At 30.9% G+C, this 14,140-nt stretch overlaps 1 long non-coding RNA gene across 1 annotated transcript; it reads left to right on the top strand.

Moving 5' to 3' along the window:
• The first annotated feature begins 7,614 nt into the window (after positions 1 to 7,614).
• On the top strand, positions 7,615 to 13,145 carry LOC146916157 (uncharacterized). Its single transcript, XR_015014898.1, has 5 exons — positions 7,615 to 7,835; positions 8,557 to 8,698; positions 12,004 to 12,103; positions 12,188 to 12,238; positions 12,843 to 13,145. It is a non-coding gene; the product is annotated as an uncharacterized LOC146916157 (long non-coding RNA).
• Positions 13,146 to 14,140: the final 995 nt, after the last annotated feature.

Consider the following 14,140-nt stretch of genomic DNA (forward strand, 5'->3'; position numbering starts at 1 on the left):
GATAATAGAATTTGGAAATCCAAATACAATAGTTTGGAAATCCAAAAACAACAGAGCTTCCTCGGTTTCTTTCTGATTACAGGAGACTGTACGAGGGTGTACAATTCTGTTGCACTGTTAACTGGTTGGGACCAGATCGGAGTCCTAATTTTGATAATCAACATCTTATTATTTCGCTAGATCTAAGAACTGAGACATACACGCAGTAAATTCATCAAATATTTGTGTGTTTATGAACTCCTTTTGTTTTTCTCACGATTTCAATAGAACTCATTTTGTTATATGGAAGATGGCGGAATTCGGAGATGACAAGTCTTGGACTCAATTCCTTAAATTCAGCTATCGCAATCTTCAATTGAATTATATGATAAGATTTCATCCCTTGAATTTGAATTTAAAGCCATTGCATCTTTCTGAAAATGGTGATACAATGGTATTTGTAAACACTCTACAAGACCGAGCAATTATATATAACTTGAGAAATAATATCAAATCCAAAGTTAACATGAAGATATGTTGGTTCTCTATCGAGAATTATGTCGAATGTCTGGTTTCAACTTGTTGAAAGTAACTTCTTCTACAACATAATATTTCTTTGAATTTCTGTTTATTCATGTACTTGGTTTCAATTATGTAATTATTTCCTTCTCTTTAATACTTTGTCATAGATATGGGAATCAACAAACAGATTTGAATACCATGTTTAGAACTCAGTTATCTATGTGTATTTTAAGCATATAATGACTTTGCTATTTAATATATATTTGGATATTTTTCTTGGTCTGATCACACCGATTCAACTACACCCATGATGATTTTGGAAGTAAGAGTTATTTGATGAAATTTAGTTTCAAGTACTAAAGTTTTCTATTTACTAAAAATCTGTGCAGGCCTTAAGATAATATGATATATATGCTATCTTCCTCTAGTTTGGCCTTTTAGAATTTTGCACTTGAGTTCCTTTTGTGTTTTTCAAACTGATATTGCTTTCCATGGAATTATTCCGAACCAGAATTTATACAAAAAAGCAGATTCATTCATTTTTATTTTATTTTTTATAGTATTTATACCGGTTTTATTATTTTAAAATCAGAGGACCTGGGAAAAACGAGTGAAAAGAGGTTTGGAGAATGAGAAAAAATCATAAGAAATCACTCTGATAAAAGAGGTGCAAAATGTATACAAAAAAGGAATAGTGAAAAGAGATTTGGAAACTTGAGAATGAGGAAAACTCTATTATGGACTTGTTGGCATGGTATAGCATGCTAATGCCTAATGATACACTTAACATGAGGAATAGTGATGGAATAAAAGTACTGAAGGGAACTCTATTTGAAAATCTTGAGTACAAAAGGAACATTCACTAGATGTGCATGAAGGGAACAAAACTACTGAAAAAACAAAAAAGAACAAGATACTTTATAAATAGTGATGTGCATAGAAGAAATAAGTGGTTTCTCATGATGCCCGTCTGTCAAAAACTTATCTTTTACTAAGAGTGTAACATCCCATATTTTCCCATAAATAAAATAAATATTCCATATAATTTCCTTTGTGACCTTGAACTTATTTGAATTAGAAGGGATATTAGACAATAGGTCATGAAACATAGTCAACAACCATCATTTTAAGCACCACCTTAGAAAAAAATGGATATTTAATAAGTTAGTAAGGGAAAATTGGTAATTTCACCTCACATCTAAGTACAAGCTTGACCAAGAGTAGAAAATCAGATTTTAACATTTCATTTTCCCATCTTCTTCTCCCAAAACCGACCCTCGCCATGATATGCCACCTTCATCACCACTTATAATCATTTATCAATAAATCTTCAAGAATCCTTACATTCAATTGATTTCTTACGATTGTTGGCTTGTTCTAATGCTTAAGGGAAACTTAAGAAGTTCAAATTGAAGAGGAATTGGAGTTTTGAAGATTTGGAGAAATTGGAGAGGAAAGCTTGGAGTTGAGGAAACCAGGAGGTAGGAGTAAGGAAAGATTAAACGAAGCTTAAATCTTACCATCCTAAAATTAAGGTGGGTTTTCCGTTCTCCCTCATTCCTCATGCATAAATCTTTGATTAGTTAGTTTCGAGATTATGGGGTTTTGGAATTAACTTATGAAAATAAAATTAAATGGGTTTTATGATGCATGCATATTAGATTTAGATATGTGAAGTTGTTGCATGTTCAATTTGAGTTGGATGCTTTAGTTAATCACATGTATGTGCTAAATAACTTGCCTTTGAATTGTTTTCCTACTGTAAAATGATGACTAAAGATGGGTTATTTATGATTTTGATTTGGGAATGCATTTCAATTAAGTTAAATTTGTCTAAAGTATGAAGTTGATGATGCCCTGTTATTAGTTTGTTTTAGTCACGTTGCTTAATTTGTGCTATGATTTGTTGTGTTTATGCTAAGTTAATTTCTATATTTAAAGCCAAATATTAAATTAAAATGATGATTTAATATGTAATCGACTGAATGCTTGAAATGGGCTGCAATTGATTGGAATTAGGAGGTGAAATACTTATGATAAGACAGGTTATATCAATAGAAATGTATTAAAATATGTTGTTGTCAGATTGATATGCTATTGTGAATAATTAAAAAGCTAAAGGACTTTTATTTGGTGCAAGATTAAGAATTTAAGTCTAAATGATGTGAAGATAACATAAATAGTATACATTTACTTTGAAGTTTAAAGGCATGCATTGAGTATGAATGTTATTATGTTTAGTGTCTAAATCTAAGGTATCTAAGTGGGAACACTAGGATTCACCCTAGTTAGGTGAATTCTACGTCTACAACGGGATGTGTAAGAAGGGGTAAATGGGACACCGTTTACCGGAGTCAATCTATGTTCGTCTTACAATAAAGTTAAAAACAGGTTAGGTTAAGGGATATTTTCCCTCGTTTGATAAACTAATTAATTAAGTTATATAAGTATAAGTTATCTTGAGTTAATTAGTTGTTGAAATTTAAGTTCTTATTTATGTTTATGTTATAATTGAAAATCTTGTTCAAAGGCAAGATTTTCTTTATCCCATTTTTGGAAGCTCACTAAGATAGTCAATATCTCACCCAACGTTTATTTATTTTTATTTTTTTTCAGGTATAAGCAATTTGAAGGTGTCATCAGAAGCGGGGTTACAGTCAATGTCTAGATTTAGGATTTTCTTTCAAAATTGTCATTTAGAAATTCTTCATTATGTAAAAAAATTATTAAACAATATTGTTAATTTCAATGCATGATTTGTAAATCTTGATCAAAATTTTAGAAGCATTATTTAAAAGAATATTAACTAAGTTCAGATTGAAAAGTTTTACGCAATTGTGAACGTTTTATATTTTTCTCTCTTTAAGAAATGGAACATTATAAATAGAGATTAATTCAATGGTCAAAGACGACATTTATGGCCTTATCTCAGAAGTCAACAAGTATATATTAGGCTTTGTTGAAGTAATTATTTGTATGCTATTTGATATTTCATATCATATAGAGGCAATCTGAATTATGGACACTATCCTTGCTACTTCTTTTAACATCGTTAGTATTTTGCTTGTTTGCAACTTTGGTTTCCACTTGAATGAATGTTGGGATGTTTTGTTTTTACCATTTATGGCTAATTTGATCTGTCGGTGGTGTGCAGAAGTGTGAGTTAGAAATCCCTACATTATTTAGAAAAGTGGAGAGTTGAACATTCTGTAAGTGAGAGAACCCGTAACCTATAAACTCAATGTTTTTGTGATATCCAACTTACTTATGTGGTTGCTTGTGACTTAATATAAGTGTAAGTTAGATGTCTCACATTATTTAAAATATTGGAGGTTGATCAGTTTATTTGTAAGAAGATTAGACATAATGTGGATGATCCTCCGAACTCCGTTGCTGACCTAGTTCGAACTAAAATGCTAATTCGCATTTGAATCAGCTGCCAGACATGATCAGAGAGTTTACATGCATGTCAAATTGCAAAAGCATGAGAGATGTACAATCATTGAATCATTCAAGACCACGGCAAATTTCTATTTAGTTAAGAGAAAAGATTTTTAGAGAATGGGAATGTGGGACCCAGAGATGTTTAATGGGGAATGGAGTGTCTAAGTATCTTCACCCTTAAGTTAATTTCATTCTATTGTGGATACCTTTTCAAATTCTATTTTATTTTTCACCAGTTAATTTTTTATTTATTTTTTTAAAATAAGAGGGTTGAATTAACCAACTAAACGTTGGTTGAAATCGCCCTTACAATCCATCGCCAAAAGTGCATGAAGGAAATGTTGGGATTTTAAAAAGTGTTTTTTAAAATTTTAATCGCCTTAGCGGAATAAATCCTATGAAAGGATCTTGATTAAATCATTAGTCACATATTAAAAAAAGAATCCATCTGTTTACTTCTTGAAACACATATCCTTTGAAGTCGAACTCATTAAGTGAGTAATAACAAGTACTGCTCTATGAAAACACCTCTACTCAGTCCATACAAACAACTTCCTTCACCCACAGTGATAGCTGCTTACAGATGAAGGCTTAGAGAGAAGAGGCACTTTTAGGGTTTAAAAAAACTAGGGTTTCTGAAAGAACGAAATTGGTTAAGCTCTAAAAACCGTGGTATAGGTCTTGAAAGCTATACCAACGTACGTTTGCTTCTGTCAACTTTTATTAGCTATTGAAACAGAAAAATTCATCCCAAAAGGTTATATCAACAGTAAGACCAACGGATAATTACGAAGCTATACCAAAAGCTAATTACACATATTTAACAGCTTTAGGCGCCACTTGATTCCGTGGGTATAGGACCACCTTGCCCGTTGGTATATGTGTCTTGTTTTACAACTGAAATTTTTCTTAAAATAAATATTTTTTAATAATAAAAATTTTACAATATTTTATCAAATCCACCACACAATATTTAAAATAAAATAAAATAAAATAAATATTCCTTTATATTATCAAACTAAGAAGTGTTACAAACATATCAAGCTAACAGTATTTATATTAATTACATTAGATAATAATAGCATCAAAACAAGTTATATGTCAGCAAAGAACAAAACAGATGAGCGAAAACATATGCAAGATAAAAAAAAAAAACTTCTAATCTTCGTCATTTCCATCTTCATCATTGTAGGGACTTGGAGAATTCTTTTGTTAGGGGCACTAGAAGCATCTGTAGCCTATTTAAAATAAAGAAAATAAGTTACAAGTCAACTTAATACATGTTTTGATAATATTCGAAATATGAACTTGAACAGTAAGATATAATATACATGTCTTTCAACTTGTAAACTAACATTCAAATCTTCCCAAGATAATCGATTTTCTATAAATTATCACCTTTCAAATAAATACCAACAACATGTGAAGATTAGTCTAAATCAACATACAAGTTTCAAATATTACATTGAATTATAAAAAGTGAAAACTACACTAAAATGTAAACCAAAGATTAGGATAGGTAAACCATGTAGAAATTGAAGAAGAGGGACACTATGTAACATCTTATTTTGTGCGGTTGTGAGGGTCAAATGAAATAAGAAGTGGTTCAGTACATAGAATGTAAGTAAATTAGTCTCTAGTGTTGAAGTAGATATCACCTGTAAAATAGAAGCCACATTAGGCATTATCCAAATTCATCTCACATTAGCTAAGTATGATTTTTCTGCAAACAATTATAAAAGGCTTAAATTGATTTTCATGCTTCAATAAGTATGATGGCTGACCACATCTGCCGTTGGAGGATGAACACCAGGTGTTCATGGATTTAGGTTATTCGGATGAGGATGTTGAGGATCAAAAAATTTAGTATAAAATTAATTTAAAACCCCATTTTCTGTGAAAAAGAGCTTTTTTTTTTTCCTACTTATGTAGAATCATAAACCCACTTGGTCCGGTTATACTTATCTGACGGCCAAACTCCTGTTACCGGACTGATTCACTTCACCGGAAACCGAATGGTTAACACAAAAAAATCATCAAACCAAAAAAAAAAAATTACAAGAATGAGAGAAACGAAAAGAATCAAATAGCAAGTGAAAAATGGAAACCCAGAAGAAAAAAATAATAAAGAAAAAAATGGAACAATTGAGAAGTGATGGAAGAGAGAGAGAGAGAGAGAGAACATGGAGGCGATTGGGTTGGAGAGAGTGGAAAAGGTTAGGATTCGGAGCTCCATAAGGAAACAGAATGACCCATGAAATGTTGAAGCATATATGAATGTGAATGAACGGATGAAAAGGAAACCATATAATAGTATAATGATAATAATTTATAATCTTCTCACCAGCACTATATAATAGCAAAACTTGTCACACATATAATGATAAATTGATAATAATTTATTATAATGGTCTGACTAATACTTTAATAATAAGTTAAGCGTTTATCGTTGACTTACTTAGCGTAACACCTGTAAATCATGGAGTGTCTGGTACGATTCTTACTCATAAAAAATGATAGTAATTTTATTATAATGGTTTGACTAATAATTTAATTAATAACTTAATCAACAAGTTTAGCGTTTGTCGTTGGCGTACAGAGCGTGACACCTGTAAATCATGGAGTGTCTAGTACGATTCTTACTCATATAAACGTGATCTCAAAACTTCTCGCAAGAATTTACATTTCCGATGTGAAGCCACATGACTTGCATTGGAATTTGGATTGTACTTCATAGCTACGTCGTTTGGTTTGAAGTTACGGTTCTGGTGTGAAGCCACATGCTTGGATAAGAACCAGGGTTCTACTTTGTAGCCATGTAAGTTGGTTTGGCGTTACGATTCTATCATGACGGCATGTCATTTGGATTGGAATTACGATTCTTCTTTGCAACCATTTTACTTGCATTGAAATTACAATTTTACCCTCAAGCCACATCACTTTGATCAAAATTATAATTTTGCCCTGATACTACATGTCACTTTGACTGGAATTATAGTTCTGTTCTGAAGCCACATCACTTTGATTGAAATTACATTTCTACTCTGAGGCCTTATCACTTGGATTAGAATTGTGGTCATGCTCTAAAGACACATCACTTGAATTGAAATTATGATTTTGCTATGAAGTCATGTCACATCGTGACCACGTAAAAAAACATAGTCAATATATCATTAAATAAAGGAGTCCCGTGAGCATAGCTCAGTTGGTAGGACAATGCATTATTATATGCAGGGGTCGGGGTTCGAACCCCGGACACCCCACTTATTCACCTTATAAGGTGAATTCTATCCACTAGGCTACCTGACAAAAAAAAAAGGTGAATTCTATCCACTAGGCTACCTGACCAAAAAAAAATAGAGGAATTTTTAGTTAAATTAGTCAAGATTAATTTCCAATAAACTAGTTCTTTTTCTTTGAGTTGTCACGACGTAAATAGATTTTTGAAGAGAGGGACAGGTTGTTACAGAATAATTAGGAATCTCTCTTTCTTTGTTGTTAATTTCAACTAAATTAATTCATTTAATAAAAACAACAAAATTCTAATTGGTTGTCCGTCTTTTTAGTATTTACAAGAAAATTAGGAATCCTTCCTTCTAACTTTGCCATTGAACCCTTACCACCGTCACGTTCCTCATTCCTTCATCTTCTTCATAACATCCTCTCTCTAAATCACTCTCTCTCTAACAAAATGGAACAAAGATCATTGTTGTACAGCTATGTAGCACGTGGGAGTGTAATTTTGACAGATCACCAGAATCATAGTTACACCGGCAACTTCAGTGATGTTGCTTGAAAATGTCTCAGGAAACTTCCATCCTCATACAATAAAATCTATTACAACTGCAGTGGTCACACTTTCAATTTCCTTACTGATGATAGCGGATTCAGTAACTCTAAACCCTTTGTTTCGTTTATTTATTTACATTTTTTATTTTGATTTTAATGTTTGTTAGATGTTACAAATTTGATCTGCGAATTGTAAAATGCTATGAAAAATGTTGAAGGAATTTAGAATTTGTATTCAACGTTGCTTGATTTGATTTGGTTACATTAACTTTCATGATCGAATTGTTTTGATGTGAAAAGCGTAAAATGAAGTAATACATAGGAGTATGTCATTAGAATCGAATTGAATTTGTTAGATTTTTGATAAAAAAAAAAAAGAGAAGTGAATGTGATTGAACATAACTACATGTGTCAATGATCTTGTCGCGTCAGTGGTTCAGACACTAACATGGCTGAACGTTACAAAGTTTTGTGCGTGTCAGTGTCACACACACCTTCAATATGATGTCTCAGTGTTACACAACTTATACTCGGTGTAGTTGTTCCATTAGTTATAAGGTTAAAGAACAACATTTAAAATTTTAGTAAGAAAATCGTTTGTTTATAAAATGGATGTTTCTTTTTATATAGATATTTAGATTTAGAATGAAAATTGATGTATAAAAAAAACTATTGGTAGTTCATAATATAATGTATTACCAAATGTAAATGGTAAATTAGATATTGTTTTATTGTTAGCTTGATTGTAGATTTTTTTTTTAATGGTGATGTTTGTATTTGTGTTTCTATAGTTTGGAACTAACTCAAAATATGTTTTTGTAGCTTACTGTGTGGTAGCTGTCGAATCAGTCGGAGTTGCGGTTCCCTTTGCTTTCCTGGAACGTATCCAGGAAAGTTTTATCAAGAATTGTTCTGGAGGAAAAGATGAAGAGGCAGCTGTGAAGAGTCTATATGGCAAGTTTAGGTAAACACAATAGCACCCCCGAAATTGTTTATATATAGTTTGTTTTTGTCAAGACCCAATTGACATAGTGACCGGCGCACAGACTATACTACCCCTCCCTGGCTAGTCTATCCCAAACCCATTTTTCTTTAGTTTTGTACATAAGAAACCGAACACAATATTAAATTTTAAGATTGAAAATCCACAGAAGTTTTGACAGAATTTTTTTAAAATATGGACATCTCAAATATAGTCCAACGATATAAAGGGTGTCGAATGCATAATACTCATAAAACAAGACCTAAGACATGATAAACAAAATCACTTACTTGATATGCAATAGAATCACTACATAAAGTGAATCATGGCTTAAAAAAGGATGATTCAACCTAAGAAGTACTACTATTAGTCCTTCAACATAAAAAGACATTACCAAAAATCTATGACTGACACATAAAGAAGTGCTTGATTCAACCTTAGAATGATTATCTGTAATATAATAGAAAGACAATGTGAGTCACCAGTGAGCAAATAATGAAAAATATTACTAATAGAACATAGTATTATAAAAAAGTGACGGAATATTAATTTGAAAGTTGATCAAACAATCCCCGCCTTAAAATCAATCACAGGCTCCCTTCTTAAAATCAATCACATATTCTCCGCCTTACTCAGGATGTTGTGTAGTTGCTTCAATTTGTAATATTTTCCATTATAAAGTTACTAATTAAAAATATATATAATATATGTTATTATGATTACAAAATAACAAAAGACATAGTAGTTTAGAAAGAATGAAAAATATTAATGTACTAGGAGCCAAGTTTTTCTGTCGGTAGATTTTAAATGTTCTTTCATATCCAAAAAATCTTCAACTATAGTATTTCCAAATACACATTGGCCAGAAAATTTTCAAACCTTTCAAACCAAAAAAATTCATAATAATAGTATAATTTAACAAATGGTAAGCTTCATTGATGCATGTTTGACATTACCTAATAAAATCAAAGATAACCCACAAAAGAAATTGAAAATAGGCTTAAAGACATCTTACATCATTATCATACGATAGAATTGACGTAAGTAACACATTCATTAAGATGAGCATGTGTAAACCAATATATTACTGTTTTTTGAACGGCTCGTCGAAGGAAGAGTGAGTCCACAACATTCAAATAGAGAGAAAGAGAGAGGTGGGTTTCTGTGGGATTTTCGTAGCAGAGATTTCTAGATACATATTCTCTCTCACACACAACCCTTATGTGTAGAAGAGGGAGTAAAATCAATCACATGCTCTCCGCCTTAATCAGAAAACAATTCTTAATACTGTTAGGATATCAAATCAATGAAACATACCATTTCAGTTTTGAAAAGAAATAAAATAAATAAATAATTATATATATAGTAATACAACACACACACGTGAGAAAAAAAAAATAATACTTAAATAATAATGATATTAAAACAACACACACATGACATATACACTTCCCATTCTTTTTCCTCTCTCCCGAAACTTCCAGCTTCTTCTCGGTTCCACCTTTCCTAATTTTTTTTTCAGTTTTTCTTCTTTTCACAAACCACCAAATTCCATCTAATGGGGTAATTCTACCTAATTGAAATCACTACTAGGTGCACCTAGGTCGTCGTCATTATAACCGTAATTTTCAAAACTTCATTCTTAAAACACATGTCTAAAACTATATTTCATAATACGACGAAACTTTGTCAAAATATATACCATCAAATCTCAATTGAAAGTACGCTACTTTATAAATCATCACTGAATCTAAATCCAAATTTAAATCAAGTGATATCAAAATTTCAACAAAAATACATATCTCGAAACCATGCTTTGCAACATAGGAAAACTATAATGCCAAAATACATGCCGTCAAATTTCCAATTCAATTCCACTACTTTATAAGTCACAAGTATCAAATTCAATTCCACTGCTTTATAAATCACAATTAAATTCTAAATCAAAATCCAAATGGAGTTTATAATAATATATCAAAATAATTTTCAAAAGGAATATATATCACAAAACCATTGTTCTCAATATCTCAAAACTTATGCTGCAGTATATGCAACCAAATCTCAACTTCAAATCTTTTGCTTAATAAATCATGGATACGTTCAAATAGAGACCATATTAATATTGATGACCTTAAACGTAAATATAAATGAGAAGAAAAATATTCAAAAGGTGTTTTCCCCATTTTATAAAACACTTTAACATAGAAAATTTATCAAATATCAATAATATTAGTCATGAAAATATATGATAATGATCGTTATCAACTCACAGTTATGACGAATCAACTAAGTTTGCTCTCTAACCACTCCTGAAGAAACACCTGAAGCGTCCGACGTCATATCTGAGCATCAATAATATTTTCTTATGAATTAGAAACTCATTCTACAACTTCACTAATTATAATTAATCATAAAATCCTCATAGTATATATTATAACCTCTAAATAATTTCTAAACAAACTAATCATGTCTAAATTAGCACTAATTGAATTGTAAGTTGATAAAAATACCTCAAAGAGTCCCAATAGACAAGTTTTATGAGATAGGTATTCCTCTCCTTCTTTGAAGCACCAACTCCAACTCCAAAACTTTATCCAAAATCACTTGTACTATGAAATAGCTTTGATTATATGTGCAATTTTTCTTATGGGGTTTGATTTGGTGATGGAATTTGGTGGTTTGTGAAAAGAAGAAAAACTGAAAAAAATGAGGAAAGGTGGAACCGAGAAGAAGCTGGAAGCTTCGGGAGAGAGGAAAAAGAATGGGAAGTGTATATGTCATGTGTGTGTTGTTTTAATATCATTATTATTTAAGTATTATTTTTTTCTTTCTCACGTGTGTGTGTTGTATTACAATATATATAATTATTTATTTATTTTATTTCTTTTCAAAACTGAAATGGTATGTTTCAATTAAAACATCAATTTCTAAATTCTTATTACAAGATTAATACATTGAAATTATTCAAACAATAGAAGCAGATTACCATGTCCATCAAATAGAACAAAGCTTTTCACAACAATAATCTTTGCAAATCACTGGTAGATTGTGGCAGCAACCTATTCTCAATCTTGCTTTGGTTCTTCTTGATTTCCTTTTAACTCCTTTATTGCACACTTAATTTGACCAGATCACCACTCACAAAACATTGTTTCCATCTTAACTAATGAAGTATAGAACGCTAATTCATTAAATTCGTATAATTATTTATCGCAAAAGAATTGAGGGTGTTACAATTTTCTATGAAGACATCCATTAAAGTGAAATATATATTTTTTATGGTGTAGAGCTAAATTGAGGAGACAGATGACCTATTGCGTCAATCGTCAAGAGGAGATTAGAAATCTTTTTGATGTCAAGGATATTAAGAGTGAAAATATTAAAGAGGTAAAACAGTTATATCTTAGTATACTTGATATTTATTCATCCTTAAGATATCGAATTATATTTGATATTTATTCATTCTGACAGATCCTTGACAAGGAAGAGAATATTGAGCTCTTAGTATACCCTCACTGTCCTGTAAGTATTCTTTAATCAGAATATGTGGTTTTGGACAAATGCAACAAAGACCCGAATATGGATATATGGTTAATAAGGGAACAAAAAAGTTTCAGAAGCAGACATTAAATCTAATGATAAATGTCATAGTTGTATGGAATGTTATAATATGTATGCAATTCATGTGGGTATGCACTATGCAACTTTTTAGTTTTATGTGAGTTACAATAGGTGTATTTAATACACCGTTACCCTTTTAAGGATCTATTTAAAACTTAAAAACTTCAAATAGATGCATTAAATTAACATTTTAAAGGACCTATTTGAAACTTAAAAAATTTAAAGGTCTAACCTGGTATTTTTATCAAACCTAAAGGACAAAAAATAGTATTTGGCTTTGTAAATACAATTCAGCTGTATGACAAGCATGTCTATATCTTACACTATCACAGTGTCAGTAAATTTTATGAGATGGTGTGAAATCTTATTATTTTAGACATGGTTAATTGGGATGGTATTTGTTCACTCTTGAACGTTAATTTTGGTTCGGATTTTATTGGAGCTTAAAAAATTATTTATTGGTTATCTTTTTTCTAACTCGCAATTCATATTTGATTTTTTTCAGTTGTGGTATGAAAATATGACGGCAACACAGAAGACAATGGTTCTAGGTATCATGTTTTCTATGATTCCGGTTTTTGTTGTTGCTACATGTCCCGGTTTCAATTGTGGATGTTAAGAGCAGAAAGGATGATCGTGAGGTCACACAATCTCTCGTTTTTTTCTTGGGAAATTAATATTTTTCAGTATTTTCTTGTTCTTATGCACACTATCAGGTGGATTTTTGTTTTCTTGAGAAACTAAAATAATTTTTTGTGGTGAATTCTGTTTAATTTTGTTGTGTGGAATTATTTGTATCCGTTTTTTATTTTCGTCTCTTTGCTGAATTCTGCCTACTTCATAATTTAATTGGGATCATAAAGATTAAATGTTATTAAGCATTCGGATTCCTATGAATTACTAGTGCACATTGCGTGTTGATTTTATGCATAATACTTGAATGTATAATTGTTAAGATGTAACTTTCTATGGTCAAATTACTTTGCCACCATCTATGATACCTCATTTCATAAAGTGTAGAACAAAAGCAACAACTCTTAGTTATGTTCGACATCTCACATTGTGAAGGTGTACGTACCTTTTTCTTTATGAATAAGTCTTAGTGTTTTCTTAATAACACTATAACATTTTTTCTAGTCTTTTATTTGGACTATAAAGATAAGGCTCAAGAGAATATACTTTTATAACACACTGCTTTTTTATAATTCTGCCCAAACTTTATAAAACACTACACCCAACACAGTGAAGGTGTTGGATGCTGCAATGAAGACAACCCAAATAACGCACTTAGACAAATAGGGGCGGACCACAATGAAGGTAGAATTTCCAACACACAAGCTTGTTTCCGTCATTTGATCAATAAGTGTTATCATTCGATCATTATGTAATTTATTGATCCAAATGGTAGAGAACAACGATTGTTCATGGTAACTGACTAATTTACTTGTCCACATAAAAGAATGCTTATAGACATCTACATTTTTTTTAGGAAACATAGAAATATCTACTTGATGTGATTTAATTGGATGTATATGTAAAAAATATAAAATTATTCTATAGGTGCATAGAAATCAATCTCGGTTTCATTTCAATATGTTTTATAATATTTAAAAACATATTTTTTTTTCATTGGAAGTTCACTGTAGGTTGCACTTTATTAATTTATGAATCTAAGCCATTGAATCTAAACCAAAAATTCTTAATTTTGCTACAAATTTGTTGGAATACAAATTTAATATATAATTAAGCAATAGGTTCATTTGCCCTTTGTCTATGTACATAAGGCAGCAAATGGAACATATC

This window comes from Medicago sativa, chromosome 6, assembly GCF_051527215.1.
Source record: "Medicago sativa cultivar Bolivia chromosome 6, Bolivia_mono, whole genome shotgun sequence".
Classification (NCBI taxonomy): domain Eukaryota; kingdom Viridiplantae; phylum Streptophyta; class Magnoliopsida; order Fabales; family Fabaceae; genus Medicago; species Medicago sativa.